Source organism: Hyla sarda, unplaced genomic scaffold (genome assembly GCF_029499605.1).
Source record: "Hyla sarda isolate aHylSar1 unplaced genomic scaffold, aHylSar1.hap1 scaffold_1696, whole genome shotgun sequence".
NCBI classification, from domain to species: Eukaryota; Metazoa; Chordata; class Amphibia; order Anura; family Hylidae; genus Hyla; species Hyla sarda.
This window is the reverse complement of record NW_026608337.1, coordinates 1-15,429: the sequence shown is the minus strand read 5'-3', so window position 1 is coordinate 15,429 and position 15,429 is coordinate 1. Positions and strand designations below refer to the sequence as shown.

At 47.0% G+C, this 15,429-nt stretch overlaps 4 non-coding genes and 4 pseudogenes across 4 annotated transcripts; all 8 read right to left on the bottom strand.

Moving 5' to 3' along the window:
• Window positions 1-27: 27 nt before the first annotated feature.
• LOC130311972 (U2 spliceosomal RNA) lies at window positions 28-187 on the bottom strand (annotated as a pseudogene).
• A 2,086-nt stretch (window positions 188-2,273) lies between these two features.
• On the bottom strand, window positions 2,274-2,464 carry LOC130311974 (U2 spliceosomal RNA). Its single transcript, XR_008860224.1, has one exon. It is a non-coding gene; the product is annotated as a U2 spliceosomal RNA (small nuclear RNA).
• Window positions 2,465-4,559: 2,095 nt separating this feature from the next.
• On the bottom strand, window positions 4,560-4,750 carry LOC130311970 (U2 spliceosomal RNA). The gene has a single exon (XR_008860222.1). It is a non-coding gene; the product is annotated as a U2 spliceosomal RNA (small nuclear RNA).
• Window positions 4,751-6,841: 2,091 nt separating this feature from the next.
• On the bottom strand, window positions 6,842-7,034 carry LOC130311964 (U2 spliceosomal RNA). Its single transcript, XR_008860219.1, has one exon. It is a non-coding gene; the product is annotated as a U2 spliceosomal RNA (small nuclear RNA).
• Window positions 7,035-7,728: 694 nt separating this feature from the next.
• On the bottom strand, window positions 7,729-7,888 carry LOC130311968 (U2 spliceosomal RNA; annotated as a pseudogene).
• Window positions 7,889-9,975: 2,087 nt separating this feature from the next.
• On the bottom strand, window positions 9,976-10,150 carry LOC130311961 (U2 spliceosomal RNA; annotated as a pseudogene).
• Window positions 10,151-10,839: 689 nt separating this feature from the next.
• On the bottom strand, window positions 10,840-10,999 carry LOC130311971 (U2 spliceosomal RNA; annotated as a pseudogene).
• A 2,089-nt stretch (window positions 11,000-13,088) lies between these two features.
• On the bottom strand, window positions 13,089-13,279 carry LOC130311958 (U2 spliceosomal RNA). The gene has a single exon (XR_008860215.1). It is a non-coding gene; the product is annotated as a U2 spliceosomal RNA (small nuclear RNA).
• Window positions 13,280-15,429: the final 2,150 nt, after the last annotated feature.

The following is a 15,429-nucleotide window of genomic DNA, read 5'->3' as shown; positions in this document are numbered from 1 at the left end:
CTCAGCCTCATGGCGAGACCCGGAGGGAACAGGTCACATCGGGGCAGCCGTCGAGCTGATTCCTCAGAACCAGCCCCGGAAAGCCCTGGTACACCTGCATCCTCCATGCAGCACCCATCCCAACCAGCATGAAAACTGATAAGAACAGATACTACACTTGATCTTAGCCAAAAGGCCGAGAAGCGATAACCGTGAAAGGGGCGGGCCCAACAAGGTGCCCTTCATGGGCACTATCACTGCTTGCTGTCAGGGAGGCTGCCAGACAATTTTCCATGCACACTCTGGGCTGGGGGGCAGTCAACCACCAGTACACACAGCAGAACCTAAACCCATACCATTATTGCTAAGCAGCAAGACAGGGGCCCATTGCACTCCCACGGGGCCTTTTTAAATGCAATCCATAACCCGGATTTGCCAGGAACCCTTCTTACTCCTCCTACTTGCATGTGACACTGGGCTTAGGATCTGCATAGGAAACACACACACAAGCACACACCTACCTTTGTTGCCTGCAGATGCCTCCTTGGCTGTCCCCAAACGGTATCAAACCAACACCCACGGGAAGCTGTAAGCATAGAGGACATGCCTGCACCCCATTGGACTTACCTGTGTGGGTTAAACCCGGGTTATTTGACAACCTATGGCGGTGATGGTTCTGCTCAGGCAGAGCAGTGCTGATGCTCCTCATAAAGCTGTCGCTGCTGTGAAGGTTCTAGGTGACATCACAAATCCCTATGGTTACATACACAACAAAGCTGGGTTGTTGTTGTTTACACTCTGCAAGGCCTGTGGAAGTGAGTGACATCATAGCACTGTAGTTCTGAGGGTTCTAGATGGATGCAACAATCTCCTGTTGCTTCTATGAAGGCCATAATAGACGACATCACCAAACAGCTCCATAGTCACATACACAGCAAAGGAGAGATGTTGTTTACACCTAGTGATGTCAGTGGTATTGAGTGACATCACAGCACAGTGCTAAGGCTCCTGGGCCTGGACACAGCAGCGGCTGCAATATCTCAACGGAGAATACGTTTATATATATGTGTGTGTGTGCGCGTATATATATATATATATATATATATATATATATATATATATATATTCTCCGCCGAAATCACTTTTAAACCCATTTCCACCTTTTTTTCCCTTCTCTTCCTCTTCCTTTTTTTTCACGCTTTTTTTACGTTTTTCTCCTTTTCGCCTCTTTTCTGGGCGTATTATTCTTCTTTTTCTTCTTTTTTTTCGTCTAATGCATACCCCATCAGTGCAGCAATGCTTATTCAATACCGCCAGCAGATGGAGACACTGGGGGATAATTTTCTAAGGATTTATACTGATTTTTCCTGTCTGAATTTGTCGCACAGAAAGTTGCAGGCCAAATATGTGTGACATTTCTGCGACTTTAGCTTCTAGAGCATTTTTACAACATTATACATAGGTGCTGAATACATAAAAAGCGACTGTTCAGCGACAGACAAGTCGCATCGGCTGAAAGTAGGCCAGAATGTCAGTCCATGTTGGAGCAGGTTTAGATACAGTCTAAAGTATAGATCTCAAAGTCTGTGCACAGAATTTAGCAAGGGCCTCGCACCTTCTGATGCATCAGGTAGGTGCACAATAGAGCCTAACCCTCTGTACTTTGGTCTATATTGATGCGGGACATAGACAGCCAGCTGATGACCAATCCATTAGTGCAATGGATGGCTGGAAGCATTTGTCTTTGCCTTTGCAATACCACAGAAGCAATGCATGGTCAATGTACAGCAATGACACACCTGTGTGAACAGCCAGGAGACCCCCCCTCCCCATGTTATGTTACATAGTTACATAGTTAGTACGGTCGAAAAAAGACATATGTCCATCAAGTTCAACCAGGGAATTAAGGGGTAGGGGTGTGGCGCGATATTGGGGAAGGGATGAGATTTTATATTTCTTCATAAGCATTAATCTTATTTTGTCAATTAGGAACATTCAGCACCCACCCGCTATCAAGGCAGCTGCCTATCATGTCATGCCCTACCTGCACAGGTGTGCTGGCTACTCAAATGATCCAATTAAGGAGGCCATTTAGTCAGCAGCAGCAGAAGTCCTGTGCCTGGACGCTCCAACAGCGGCCAGACACAAGCAGAAGCAGAAGCAGCAGAAGCAGCAGCAGCACCACCTTTTGTTTTTTGGCTGCAGCAGCAGCAAGGCCCACAGGGCTGGCTAGCTGGCTAGCCAGCAAGCAGGTAGCAATGAAAGTAGGAATCTTTCTTTTTAACCCTGTAAGGGGGTGGTGCACTGTACCCGAAGATACTGCCATATCGGGTCAATGCATAGGGCGACGGAAGCAAGCTTCGAAATCGGCCCCCGTTCTCAAAAATCCATTTAATATATGGTCCCCAGATAGGGGACGTATCAGATATTAAACTGATAAGAACAGATACTACACTTGATCTTAGCCAAAAGGCCGAGAAGCGATAACCGTGAAAGGGGCGGGCCCAACAAGGTGCCCTTCATGGGCACTATCACTGCTTGCTGTCAGGGAGGCTGCCAGACAATTTTCCATGCACACTCTGGGCTGGGGGGCAGTCAACCACCAGTACACACAGCAGAACCTAAACCCATACCATTATTGCTAAGCAGCAAGACAGGGGCCCATTGCACTCCCACGGGGCCTTTTTAAATGCAATCCATAACCCGGATTTGCCAGGAACCCTTCTTACTCCTCCTACTTGCATGTGACACTGGGCTTAGGATCTGCATAGGAAACACACACACAAGCACACACCTACCTTTGTTGCCTGCAGATGCCTCCTTGGCTGTCCCCAAACGGTATCAAACCAACACCCACGGGAAGCTGTAAGCATAGAGGACATGCCTGCACCCCATTGGACTTACCTGTGTGGGTTAAACCCGGGTTATTTGACAACCTATGGCGGTGATGGTTCTGCTCAGGCAGAGCAGTGCTGATGCTCCTCATAAAGCTGTCGCTGCTGTGAAGGTTCTAGGTGACATCACAAATCCCTATGGTTACATACACAACAAAGCTGGGTTGTTGTTGTTTACACTCTGCAAGGCCTGTGGAAGTGAGTGACATCATAGCACTGTAGTTCTGAGGGTTCTAGATGGATGCAACAATCTCCTGTTGCTTCTATGAAGGCCATAATAGACGACATCACCAAACAGCTCCATAGTCACATACACAGCAAAGGAGAGATGTTGTTTACACCTAGTGATGTCAGTGGTATTGAGTGACATCACAGCACAGTGCTAAGGCTCCTGGGCCTGGACACAGCAGCGGCTGCAATATCTCAACGGAGAATACGTTTATATATATGTGTGTGTGTGCGCGTATATATATATATATATATATATATATATATATATATATATATATATTTCTCCGCCGAAATCACTTTTAAACCCATTTCCACCTTTTTTTCCCTTCTCTTCCTCTTACTTTTTTTTCACGTTTTTTTACGTTTTTCTCCTTTTCGCCTCTTTTCTGGGCGTATTATTCTTCTTTTTCTTCTTTTTTTTCGTCTAATGCATACCCCATCAGTGCAGCAATGCTTATTCAATACCGCCAGCAGATGGAGACACTGGGGGATAATTTTCTAAGGATTTATACTGATTTTTCCTGTCTGAATTTGTCGCACAGAAAGTTGCAGGCCAAATATGTGTGACATTTCTGCGACTTTAGCTTCTAGAGCATTTTTACAACATTATACATAGGTGCTGAATACATAAAAAGCGACTGTTCAGCGACAGACAAGTCGCATCGGCTGAAAGTAGGCCAGAATGTCAGTCCATGTTGGAGCAGGTTTAGATACAGTCTAAAGTATAGATCTCAAAGTCTGTGCACAGAATTTAGCAAGGGCCTCGCACCTTCTGATGCATCAGGTAGGTGCACAATAGCATAGCCTAACCCTCTGTACTTTGGTCTATATTGATGCGGGACATAGACAGCCAGCTGATGACCAATCCATTAGTGCAATGGATGGCTGGAAGCATTTGTCTTTGCCTTTGCAATACCACAGAAGCAATGCATGGTCAATGTACAGCAATGACACACCTGTGTGAACAGCCAGGAGACCCCCCCCCCCCCCCATGTTATGTTACATAGTTACATAGTTAGTACGGTCGAAAAAAGACATATGTCCATCAAGTTCAACCAGGGAATTAAGGGGTAGGGGTGTGGCGCGATATTGGGGAAGGGATGAGATTTTATATTTCTTCATAAGCATTAATCTTATTTTGTCAATTAGGAACATTCAGCACCCACCCGCTATCAAGGCAGCTGCCTATCATGTCATGCCCTACCCTGCACAGGTGTGCTGGCTACTCAAATGATCCAATTAAGGAGGCCATTTAGTCAGCAGCAGCAGAAGTCCTGTGCCTGGACGCTCCAACAGCGGCCAGACACAAGCAGAAGCAGAAGCAGCAGAAGCAGCAGCAGCACCACCTTTTGTTTTTTGGCTGCAGCAGCAGCAAGGCCCACAGGGCTGGCTAGCTGGCTAGCCAGCAAGCAGGTAGCAATGAAAGTAGGAATCTTTCTTTTTAACCCTGTAAGGGGGTGGTGCACTGTACCCGAAGATACTGCCATATCGGGTCAATGCATAGGGCGACGGAAGCAAGCTTCGAAATCGGCCCCCGTTCTCAAAAATCCATTTAATATATGGTCCCCAGATAGGGGACGTATCAGATATTAAACTGATAAGAACAGATACTACACTTGATCTTAGCCAAAAGGCCGAGAAGCGATAACCGTGAAAGGGGCGGGCCCAACAAGGTGCCCTTCATGGGCACTATCACTGCTTGCTGTCAGGGAGGCTGCCAGACAATTTTCCATGCACACTCTGGGCTGGGGGGCAGTCAACCACCAGTACACACAGCAGAACCTAAACCCATACCATTATTGCTAAGCAGCAAGACAGGGGCCCATTGCACTCCCACGGGGCCTTTTTAAATGCAATCCATAACCCGGATTTGCCAGGAACCCTTCTTACTCCTCCTACTTGCATGTGACACTGGGCTTAGGATCTGCATAGGAAACACACACACAAGCACACACCTACCTTTGTTGCCTGCAGATGCCTCCTTGGCTGTCCCCAAACGGTATCAAACCAACACCCACGGGAAGCTGTAAGCATAGAGGACATGCCTGCACCCCATTGGACTTACCTGTGTGGGTTAATCCCGGGTTATTTGACAACCTATGGCGGTGATGGTTCTGCTCAGGCAGAGCAGTGCTGATGCTCCTCATAAAGCTGTCGCTGCTGTGAAGGTTCTAGGTGACATCACAAATCCCTATGGTTACATACACAACAAAGCTGGGTTGTTGTTGTTTACACTCTGCAAGGCCTGTGGAAGTGAGTGACATCATAGCACTGTAGTTCTGAGGGTTCTAGATGGATGCAACAATCTCCTGTTGCTTCTATGAAGGCCATAATAGACGACATCACCAAACAGCTCCATAGTCACATACACAGCAAAGGAGAGATGTTGTTTACACCTAGTGATGTCAGTGGTATTGAGTGACATCACAGCACAGTGCTAAGGCTCCTGGGCCTGGACACAGCAGCGGCTGCAATATCTCAACGGAGAATACGTTTATATATATGTGTGTGTGTGCGCGTATATATATATATATATATATATATATATATATATATATATTTCTCCGCCGAAATCACTTTTAAACCCATTTCCACCTTTTTTTCCCTTCTCTTCCTCTTACTTTTTTTTCACGTTTTTTTACGTTTTTCTCCTTTTCGCCTCTTTTCTGGGCGTATTATTCTTCTTTTTCTTCTTTTTTTTCGTCTAATGCATACCCCATCAGTGCAGCAATGCTTATTCAATACCGCCAGCAGATGGAGACACTGGGGGATAATTTTCTAAGGATTTATACTGATTTTTCCTGTCTGAATTTGTCGCACAGAAAGTTGCAGGCCAAATATGTGTGACATTTCTGCGACTTTAGCTTCTAGAGCATTTTTACAACATTATACATAGGTGCTGAATACATAAAAAGCGACTGTTCAGCGACAGACAAGTCGCATCGGCTGAAAGTAGGCCAGAATGTCAGTCCATGTTGGAGAAGGTTTAGATACAGTCTAAAGTATAGATCTCAAAGTCTGTGCACAGAATTTAGCAAGGGCCTCGCACCTTCTGATGCATCAGGTAGGTGCACAATAGCATAGCCTAACCCTCTGTACTTTGGTCTATATTGATGCGGGACATAGACAGCCAGCTGATGACCAATCCATTAGTGCAATGGATGGCTGGAAGCATTTGTCTTTGCCTTTGCAATACCACAGAAGCAATGCATGGTCAATGTACAGCAATGACACACCTGTGTGAACAGCCAGGAGACCCCCCCCCCCCCCCATGTTATGTTACATAGTTACATAGTTAGTACGGTCGAAAAAAGACATATGTCCATCAAGTTCAACCAGGGAATTAAGGGGTAGGGGTGTGGCGCGATATTGGGGAAGGGATGAGATTTTATATTTCTTCATAAGCATTAATCTTATTTTGTCAATTAGGAACATTCAGCACCCACCCGCTATCAAGGCAGCTGCCTATCATGTCATGCCCTACCTGCACAGGTGTGCTGGCTACTCAAATGATCCAATTAAGGAGGCCATTTAGTCAGCAGCAGCAGAAGTCCTGTGCCTGGACGCTCCAACAGCGGCCAGACACAAGCAGAAGCAGAAGCAGCAGAAGCAGCAGCAGCACCACCTTTTGTTTTTTGGCTGCTGCAGCAGCAGCAAGGCCCACAGGGCTGGCTAGCTGGCTAGCCAGCAAGCAGGTAGCAATGAAAGTAGGAATCTTTCTTTTTAACCCTGTAAGGGGGTGGTGCACTGTACCCGAAGATACTGCCATATCGGGTCAATGCATAGGGCGACGGAAGCAAGCTTCGAAATCGGCCCCCGTTCTCAAAAATCCATTTAATATATGGTCCCCAGATAGGGGACGTATCAGATATTAAACTGATAAGAACAGATTTTTTTTTTTTTTTTTTTTTTTTTTTATCTAAAGCCGAGGAACGTGCTTTCGATTCACCCAAGGTGCAAGAAAAAGTGCAAACGTGTTACACTAAAAAAAACGTGCACAAAGGATGCGGTCTATCGCAAGCCCTTCTCCGATAGGAGAGAGGCCCCCCAACAAACCTTACCCTTCGCCTCCGGACCAAAAGGTACCTGCGAGGTTCCAGGTTCGATGTCCCTTTTCGCCGAAGCTACTAGGGGACCACAAATGCTCCCGGCATCCCCCTTGGCGTTGGCCAAGGTATCTGCCCGCAGAGCCGATTACGGTAGGTACCCTGCCAAAGCAGGAGTACCCGGGGTGTTTGCAGGGAGGTGCGGAACCTAATGGCCACACACACCTCCCCTAGACCGCCAGGAGGGACACCCAGAAGGGCTACCGCATCCTGACAAATCCTGTGAACACACAACACGCAAAAAGTGACACAGTGAGACAAAAAAGAAATAAATAAGTGAATGTGTGCAGATATACTGCCCGGACATCCGGCCGGATCTATAAAAATTTCTCTGATCCTAGCCAGAAGGCCGGGAATCAAGAGGTGAGTGCCACAAGGTGAAGAGATTATGGTGCCCGTGCTTCAACTCAGTGAGTCTATTCTCCCAGTGAGTTTCGGCACCTCGGGGTCACCACTCCCCGAGGCACAAAAGTACCTCGGCTCTAGACCCTCTCAGCCTCATGGCGAGACCCGGAGGGAACAGGTCACATCGGGGCAGCCGTCGAGCTGATTCCTCAGAACCAGCCCCGGAAAGCCCTGGTACACCTGCATCCTCCATGCAGCACCCATCCCCACCAGCATGAAAACTGATAAGAACAGATACTACACTTGATCTTAGCCAAAAGGCCGAGAAGCGATAACCGTGAAAGGGGCGGGCCCAACAAGGTGCCCTTCATGGGCACTATCACTGCTTGCTGTCAGGGAGGCTGCCAGACAATTTTCCATGCACACTCTGGGCTGGGGGGCAGTCAACCACCAGTACACACAGCAGAACCTAAACCCATACCATTATTGCTAAGCAGCAAGACAGGGGCCCATTGCACTCCCACGGGGCCTTTTTAAATGCAATCCATAACCCGGATTTGCCAGGAACCCTTCTTACTCCTCCTACTTGCATGTGACACTGGGCTTAGGATCTGCATAGGAAACACACACACAAGCACACACCTACCTTTGTTGCCTGCAGATGCCTCCTTGGCTGTCCCCAAACGGTATCAAACCAACACCCACGGGAAGCTGTAAGCATAGAGGACATGCCTGCACCCCATTGGACTTACCTGTGTGGGTTAAACCCGGGTTATTTGACAACCTATGGCGGTGATGGTTCTGCTCAGGCAGAGCAGTGCTGATGCTCCTCATAAAGCTGTCGCTGCTGTGAAGGTTCTAGGTGACATCACAAATCCCTATGGTTACATACACAACAAAGCTGGGTTGTTGTTGTTTACACTCTGCAAGGCCTGTGGAAGTGAGTGACATCATAGCACTGTAGTTCTGAGGGTTCTAGATGGATGCAACAATCTCCTGTTGCTTCTATGAAGGCCATAATAGACGACATCACCAAACAGCTCCATAGTCACATACACAGCAAAGGAGAGATGTTGTTTACACCTAGTGATGTCAGTGGTATTGAGTGACATCACAGCACAGTGCTAAGGCTCCTGGGCCTGGACACAGCAGCGGCTGCAATATCTCAACGGAGAATACGTTTATATATATGTGTGTGTGTGCGCGTATATATATATATATATATATATATATATATATATATATATATTTCTCCGCCGAAATCACTTTTAAACCCATTTCCACCTTTTTTCCCCTTCTCTTCCTCTTACTTTTTTTTCACGTTTTTTTACGTTTTTCTCCTTTTCGCCTCTTTTCTGGGCGTATTATTCTTCTTTTTCTTCTTTTTTTTCGTCTAATGCATACCCCATCAGTGCAGCAATGCTTATTCAATACCGCCAGCAGATGGAGACACTGGGGGATAATTTTCTAAGGATTTATACTGATTTTTCCTGTCTGAATTTGTCGCACAGAAAGTTGCAGGCCAAATATGTGTGACATTTCTGCGACTTTAGCTTCTAGAGCATTTTTACAACATTATACATAGGTGCTGAATACATAAAAAGCGACTGTTCAGCGACAGACAAGTCGCATCGGCTGAAAGTAGGCCAGAATGTCAGTCCATGTTGGAGCAGGTTTAGATACAGTCTAAAGTATAGATCTCAAAGTCTGTGCACAGAATTTAGCAAGGGCCTCGCACCTTCTGATGCATCAGGTAGGTGCACAATAGCATAGCCTAACCCTCTGTACTTTGGTCTATATTGATGCGGGACATAGACAGCCAGCTGATGACCAATCCATTAGTGCAATGGATGGCTGGAAGCATTTGTCTTTGCCTTTGCAATACCACAGAAGCAATGCATGGTCAATGTACAGCAATGACACACCTGTGTGAACAGCCAGGAGACCCCCCCCCCCCATGTTATGTTACATAGTTACATAGTTAGTACGGTCGAAAAAAGACATATGTCCATCAAGTTCAACCAGGGAATTAAGGGGTAGGGGTGTGGCGCGATATTGGGGAAGGGATGAGATTTTATATTTCTTCATAAGCATTAATCTTATTTTGTCAATTAGGAACATTCAGCACCCACCCGCTATCAAGGCAGCTGCCTATCATGTCATGCCCTACCTGCAAAGGTGTGCTGGCTACTCAAATGATCCAATTAAGGAGGCCATTTAGTCAGCAGCAGCAGAAGTCCTGTGCCTGGACGCTCCAACAGCGGCCAGACACAAGCAGAAGCAGAAGCAGCAGAAGCAGCAGCAGCACCACCTTTTGTTTTTTGGCTGCAGCAGCAGCAAGGCCCACAGGGCTGGCTAGCTGGCTAGCCAGCAAGCAGGTAGCAATGAAAGTAGGAATCTTTCTTTTTAACCCTGTAAGGGGGTGGTGCACTGTACCCGAAGATACTGCCATATCGGGTCAATGCATAGGGCGACGGAAGCAAGCTTCGAAATCGGCCCCCGTTCTCAAAAATCCATTTAATATATGGTCCCCAGATAGGGGACGTATCAGATATTAAACTGATAAGAACAGATACTTTTTTAAAGCCGAGGAACGTGCTTTCGATTCACCCAAAGTGCAAGAAAAAGTGCAAACGTGTTACACTAAAAAAACGTGCACAAAGGATGCGGTCTATCGCAAGCCCTTCTCCGATAGGAGAGAGGCCCCCCAACAAACCTTACCCTTCACCTCCGGACCAAAAGGTACCTGCGAGGTTCCAGGTTCGATGTCCCTTTTCGCCGAAGCTACTAGGGGACCACAAATGCTCCCGGCATCCCCCTTGGCGTTGGCCAAGGTATCTGCCCGCAGAGCCGATTACGGTAGGTACCCTGCCAAAGCAGGAGTACCCGGGGTGTTTGCAGGGAGGTGCGGAACCTAATGGCCACACACACCTCCCCTAGACCGCCAGGAGGGACACCCAGAAGGGCTACCGCATCCTGACAAATCCTGTGAACACACAACACGCAAAAAGTGACACAGTGAGACAAAGAAGAAATAAATAAGTGAATGTGTGCAGATATACTGCCCGGACATCCGGCCGGATCTATAAAAATTTCTCTGATCCTAGCCAGAAGGCCGGGAATCAAGAGGTGAGTGCCACAAGGTGAAGAGATTATGGTGCCCGTGCTTCAACTCAGTGAGTCTATTCTCCCAGTGAGTTTCGGCACCTCGGGGTCACCACTCCCCGAGGCACAAAAGTACCTCGGCTCTAGACCCTCTCAGCCTCATGGCGAGACCCGGAGGGAACAGGTCACATCGGGGCAGCCGTCGAGCTGATTCCTCAGAACCAGCCCCGGAAAGCCCTGGTACACCTGCATCCTCCATGCAGCACCCATCCCAACCAGCATGAAAACTGATAAGAACAGATACTACACTTGATCTTAGCCAAAAGGCCGAGAAGCGATAACCGTGAAAGGGGCGGGCCCAACAAGGTGCCCTTCATGGGCACTATCACTGCTTGCTGTCAGGGAGGCTGCCAGACAATTTTCCATGCACACTCTGGGCTGGGGGGCAGTCAACCACCAGTACACACAGCAGAACCTAAACCCATACCATTATTGCTAAGCAGCAAGACAGGGGCCCATTGCACTCCCACGGGGCCTTTTTAAATGCAATCCATAACCCGGATTTGCCAGGAACCCTTCTTACTCCTCCTACTTGCATGTGACACTGGGCTTAGGATCTGCATAGGAAACACACACACAAGCACACACCTACCTTTGTTGCCTGCAGATGCCTCCTTGGCTGTCCCCAAACGGTATCAAACCAACACCCACGGGAAGCTGTAAGCATAGAGGACATGCCTGCACCCCATTGGACTTACCTGTGTGGGTTAAACCCGGGTTATTTGACAACCTATGGCGGTGATGGTTCTGCTCAGGCAGAGCAGTGCTGATGCTCCTCATAAAGCTGTCGCTGCTGTGAAGGTTCTAGGTGACATCACAAATCCCTATGGTTACATACACAACAAAGCTGGGTTGTTGTTGTTTACACTCTGCAAGGCCTGTGGAAGTGAGTGACATCATAGCACTGTAGTTCTGAGGGTTCTAGATGGATGCAACAATCTCCTGTTGCTTCTATGAAGGCCATAATAGACGACATCACCAAACAGCTCCATAGTCACATACACAGCAAAGGAGAGATGTTGTTTACACCTAGTGATGTCAGTGGTATTGAGTGACATCACAGCACAGTGCTAAGGCTCCTGGGCCTGGACACAGCAGCGGCTGCAATATCTCAACGGAGAATACGTTTATATATATGTGTGTGTGTGCGCGTATATATATATATATATATATATATATATATATATATATATATATTCTCCGCCGAAATCACTTTTAAACCCATTTCCACCTTTTTTTCCCTTCTCTTCCTCTTCCTTTTTTTTCACGCTTTTTTTACGTTTTTCTCCTTTTCGCCTCTTTTCTGGGCGTATTATTCTTCTTTTTCTTCTTTTTTTTCGTCTAATGCATACCCCATCAGTGCAGCAATGCTTATTCAATACCGCCAGCAGATGGAGACACTGGGGGATAATTTTCTAAGGATTTATACTGATTTTTCCTGTCTGAATTTGTCGCACAGAAAGTTGCAGGCCAAATATGTGTGACATTTCTGCGACTTTAGCTTCTAGAGCATTTTTACAACATTATACATAGGTGCTGAATACATAAAAAGCGACTGTTCAGCGACAGACAAGTCGCATCGGCTGAAAGTAGGCCAGAATGTCAGTCCATGTTGGAGCAGGTTTAGATACAGTCTAAAGTATAGATCTCAAAGTCTGTGCACAGAATTTAGCAAGGGCCTCGCACCTTCTGATGCATCAGGTAGGTGCACAATAGCATAGCCTAACCCTCTGTACTTTGGTCTATATTGATGCGGGACATAGACAGCCAGCTGATGACCAATCCATTAGTGCAATGGATGGCTGGAAGCATTTGTCTTTGCCTTTGCAATACCACAGAAGCAATGCATGGTCAATGTACAGCAATGACACACCTGTGTGAACAGCCAGGAGACCCCCCCCCCCCATGTTATGTTACATAGTTACATAGTTAGTACGGTCGAAAAAAGACATATGTCCATCAAGTTCAACCAGGGAATTAAGGGGTAGGGGTGTGGCGCGATATTGGGGAAGGGATGAGATTTTATATTTCTTCATAAGCATTAATCTTATTTTGTCAATTAGGAACATTCAGCACCCACCCGCTATCAAGGCAGCTGCCTATCATGTCATGCCCTACCTGCACAGGTGTGCTGGCTACTCAAATGATCCAATTAAGGAGGCCATTTAGTCAGCAGCAGCAGAAGTCCTGTGCCTGGACGCTCCAACAGCGGCCAGACACAAGCAGAAGCAGAAGCAGCAGAAGCAGCAGCAGCACCACCTTTTGTTTTTTGGCTGCAGCAGCAGCAAGGCCCACAGGGCTGGCTAGCTGGCTAGCCAGCAAGCAGGTAGCAATGAAAGTAGGAATCTTTCTTTTTAACCCTGTAAGGGGGTGGTGCACTGTACCCGAAGATACTGCCATATCGGGTCAATGCATAGGGCGACGGAAGCAAGCTTCGAAATCGGCCCCCGTTCTCAAAAATCCATTTAATATATGGTCCCCAGATAGGGGACGTATCAGATATTAAACTGATAAGAACAGATACTACACTTGATCTTAGCCAAAAGGCCGAGAAGCGATAACCGTGAAAGGGGCGGGCCCAACAAGGTGCCCTTCATGGGCACTATCACTGCTTGCTGTCAGGGAGGCTGCCAGACAATTTTCCATGCACACTCTGGGCTGGGGGGCAGTCAACCACCAGTACACACAGCAGAACCTAAACCCATACCATTATTGCTAAGCAGCAAGACAGGGGCCCATTGCACTCCCACGGGGCCTTTTTAAATGCAATCCATAACCCGGATTTGCCAGGAACCCTTCTTACTCCTCCTACTTGCATGTGACACTGGGCTTAGGATCTGCATAGGAAACACACACACAAGCACACACCTACCTTTGTTGCCTGCAGATGCCTCCTTGGCTGTCCCCAAACGGTATCAAACCAACACCCACGGGAAGCTGTAAGCATAGAGGACATGCCTGCACCCCATTGGACTTACCTGTGTGGGTTAAACCCGGGTTATTTGACAACCTATGGCGGTGATGGTTCTGCTCAGGCAGAGCAGTGCTGATGCTCCTCATAAAGCTGTCGCTGCTGTGAAGGTTCTAGGTGACATCACAAATCCCTATGGTTACATACACAACAAAGCTGGGTTGTTGTTGTTTACACTCTGCAAGGCCTGTGGAAGTGAGTGACATCATAGCACTGTAGTTCTGAGGGTTCTAGATGGATGCAACAATCTCCTGTTGCTTCTATGAAGGCCATAATAGACGACATCACCAAACAGCTCCATAGTCACATACACAGCAAAGGAGAGATGTTGTTTACACCTAGTGATGTCAGTGGTATTGAGTGACATCACAGCACAGTGCTAAGGCTCCTGGGCCTGGACACAGCAGCGGCTGCAATATCTCAACGGAGAATACGTTTATATATATGTGTGTGTGTGCGCGTATATATATATATATATATATATATATATATATATATATATATATTTCTCCGCCGAAATCACTTTTAAACCCATTTCCACCTTTTTTTCCCTTCTCTTCCTCTTACTTTTTTTTCACGTTTTTTTACGTTTTTCTCCTTTTCGCCTCTTTTCTGGGCGTATTATTCTTCTTTTTCTTCTTTTTTTTCGTCTAATGCATACCCCATCAGTGCAGCAATGCTTATTCAATACCGCCAGCAGATGGAGACACTGGGGGATAATTTTCTAAGGATTTATACTGATTTTTCCTGTCTGAATTTGTCGCACAGAAAGTTGCAGGCCAAATATGTGTGACATTTCTGCGACTTTAGCTTCTAGAGCATTTTTACAACATTATACATAGGTGCTGAATACATAAAAAGCGACTGTTCAGCGACAGACAAGTCGCATCGGCTGAAAGTAGGCCAGAATGTCAGTCCATGTTGGAGCAGGTTTAGATACAGTCTAAAGTATAGATCTCAAAGTCTGTGCACAGAATTTAGCAAGGGCCTCGCACCTTCTGATGCATCAGGTAGGTGCACAATAGCATAGCCTAACCCTCTGTACTTTGGTCTATATTGATGCGGGACATAGACAGCCAGCTGATGACCAATCCATTAGTGCAATGGATGGCTGGAAGCATTTGTCTTTGCCTTTGCAATACCACAGAAGCAATGCATGGTCAATGTACAGCAATGACACACCTGTGTGAACAGCCAGGAGACCCCCCCCCCCCCCATGTTATGTTACATAGTTACATAGTTAGTACGGTCGAAAAAAGACATATGTCCATCAAGTTCAACCAGGGAATTAAGGGGTAGGGGTGTGGCGCGATATTGGGGAAGGGATGAGATTTTATATTTCTTCATAAGCATTAATCTTATTTTGTCAATTAGGAACATTCAGCACCCACCCGCTATCAAGGCAGCTGCCTATCATGTCATGCCCTACCTGCACAGGTGTGCTGGCTACTCAAATGATCCAATTAAGGAGGCCATTTAGTCAGCAGCAGCAGAAGTCCTGTGCCTGGACGCTCCAACAGCGGCCAGACACAAGCAGAAGCAGAAGCAGCAGAAGCAGCAGCAGCACCACCTTTTGTTTTTTGGCTGCAGCAGCAGCAAGGCCCACAGGGCTGGCTAGCTGGCTAGCCAGCAAGCAGGTAGCAATGAAAGTAGGAATCTTTCTTTTTAACCCTGTAAGGGGGTGGTGCACTGTACCCGAAGATACTGCCATATCGGGTCAATGCATAGGGCGACGGAA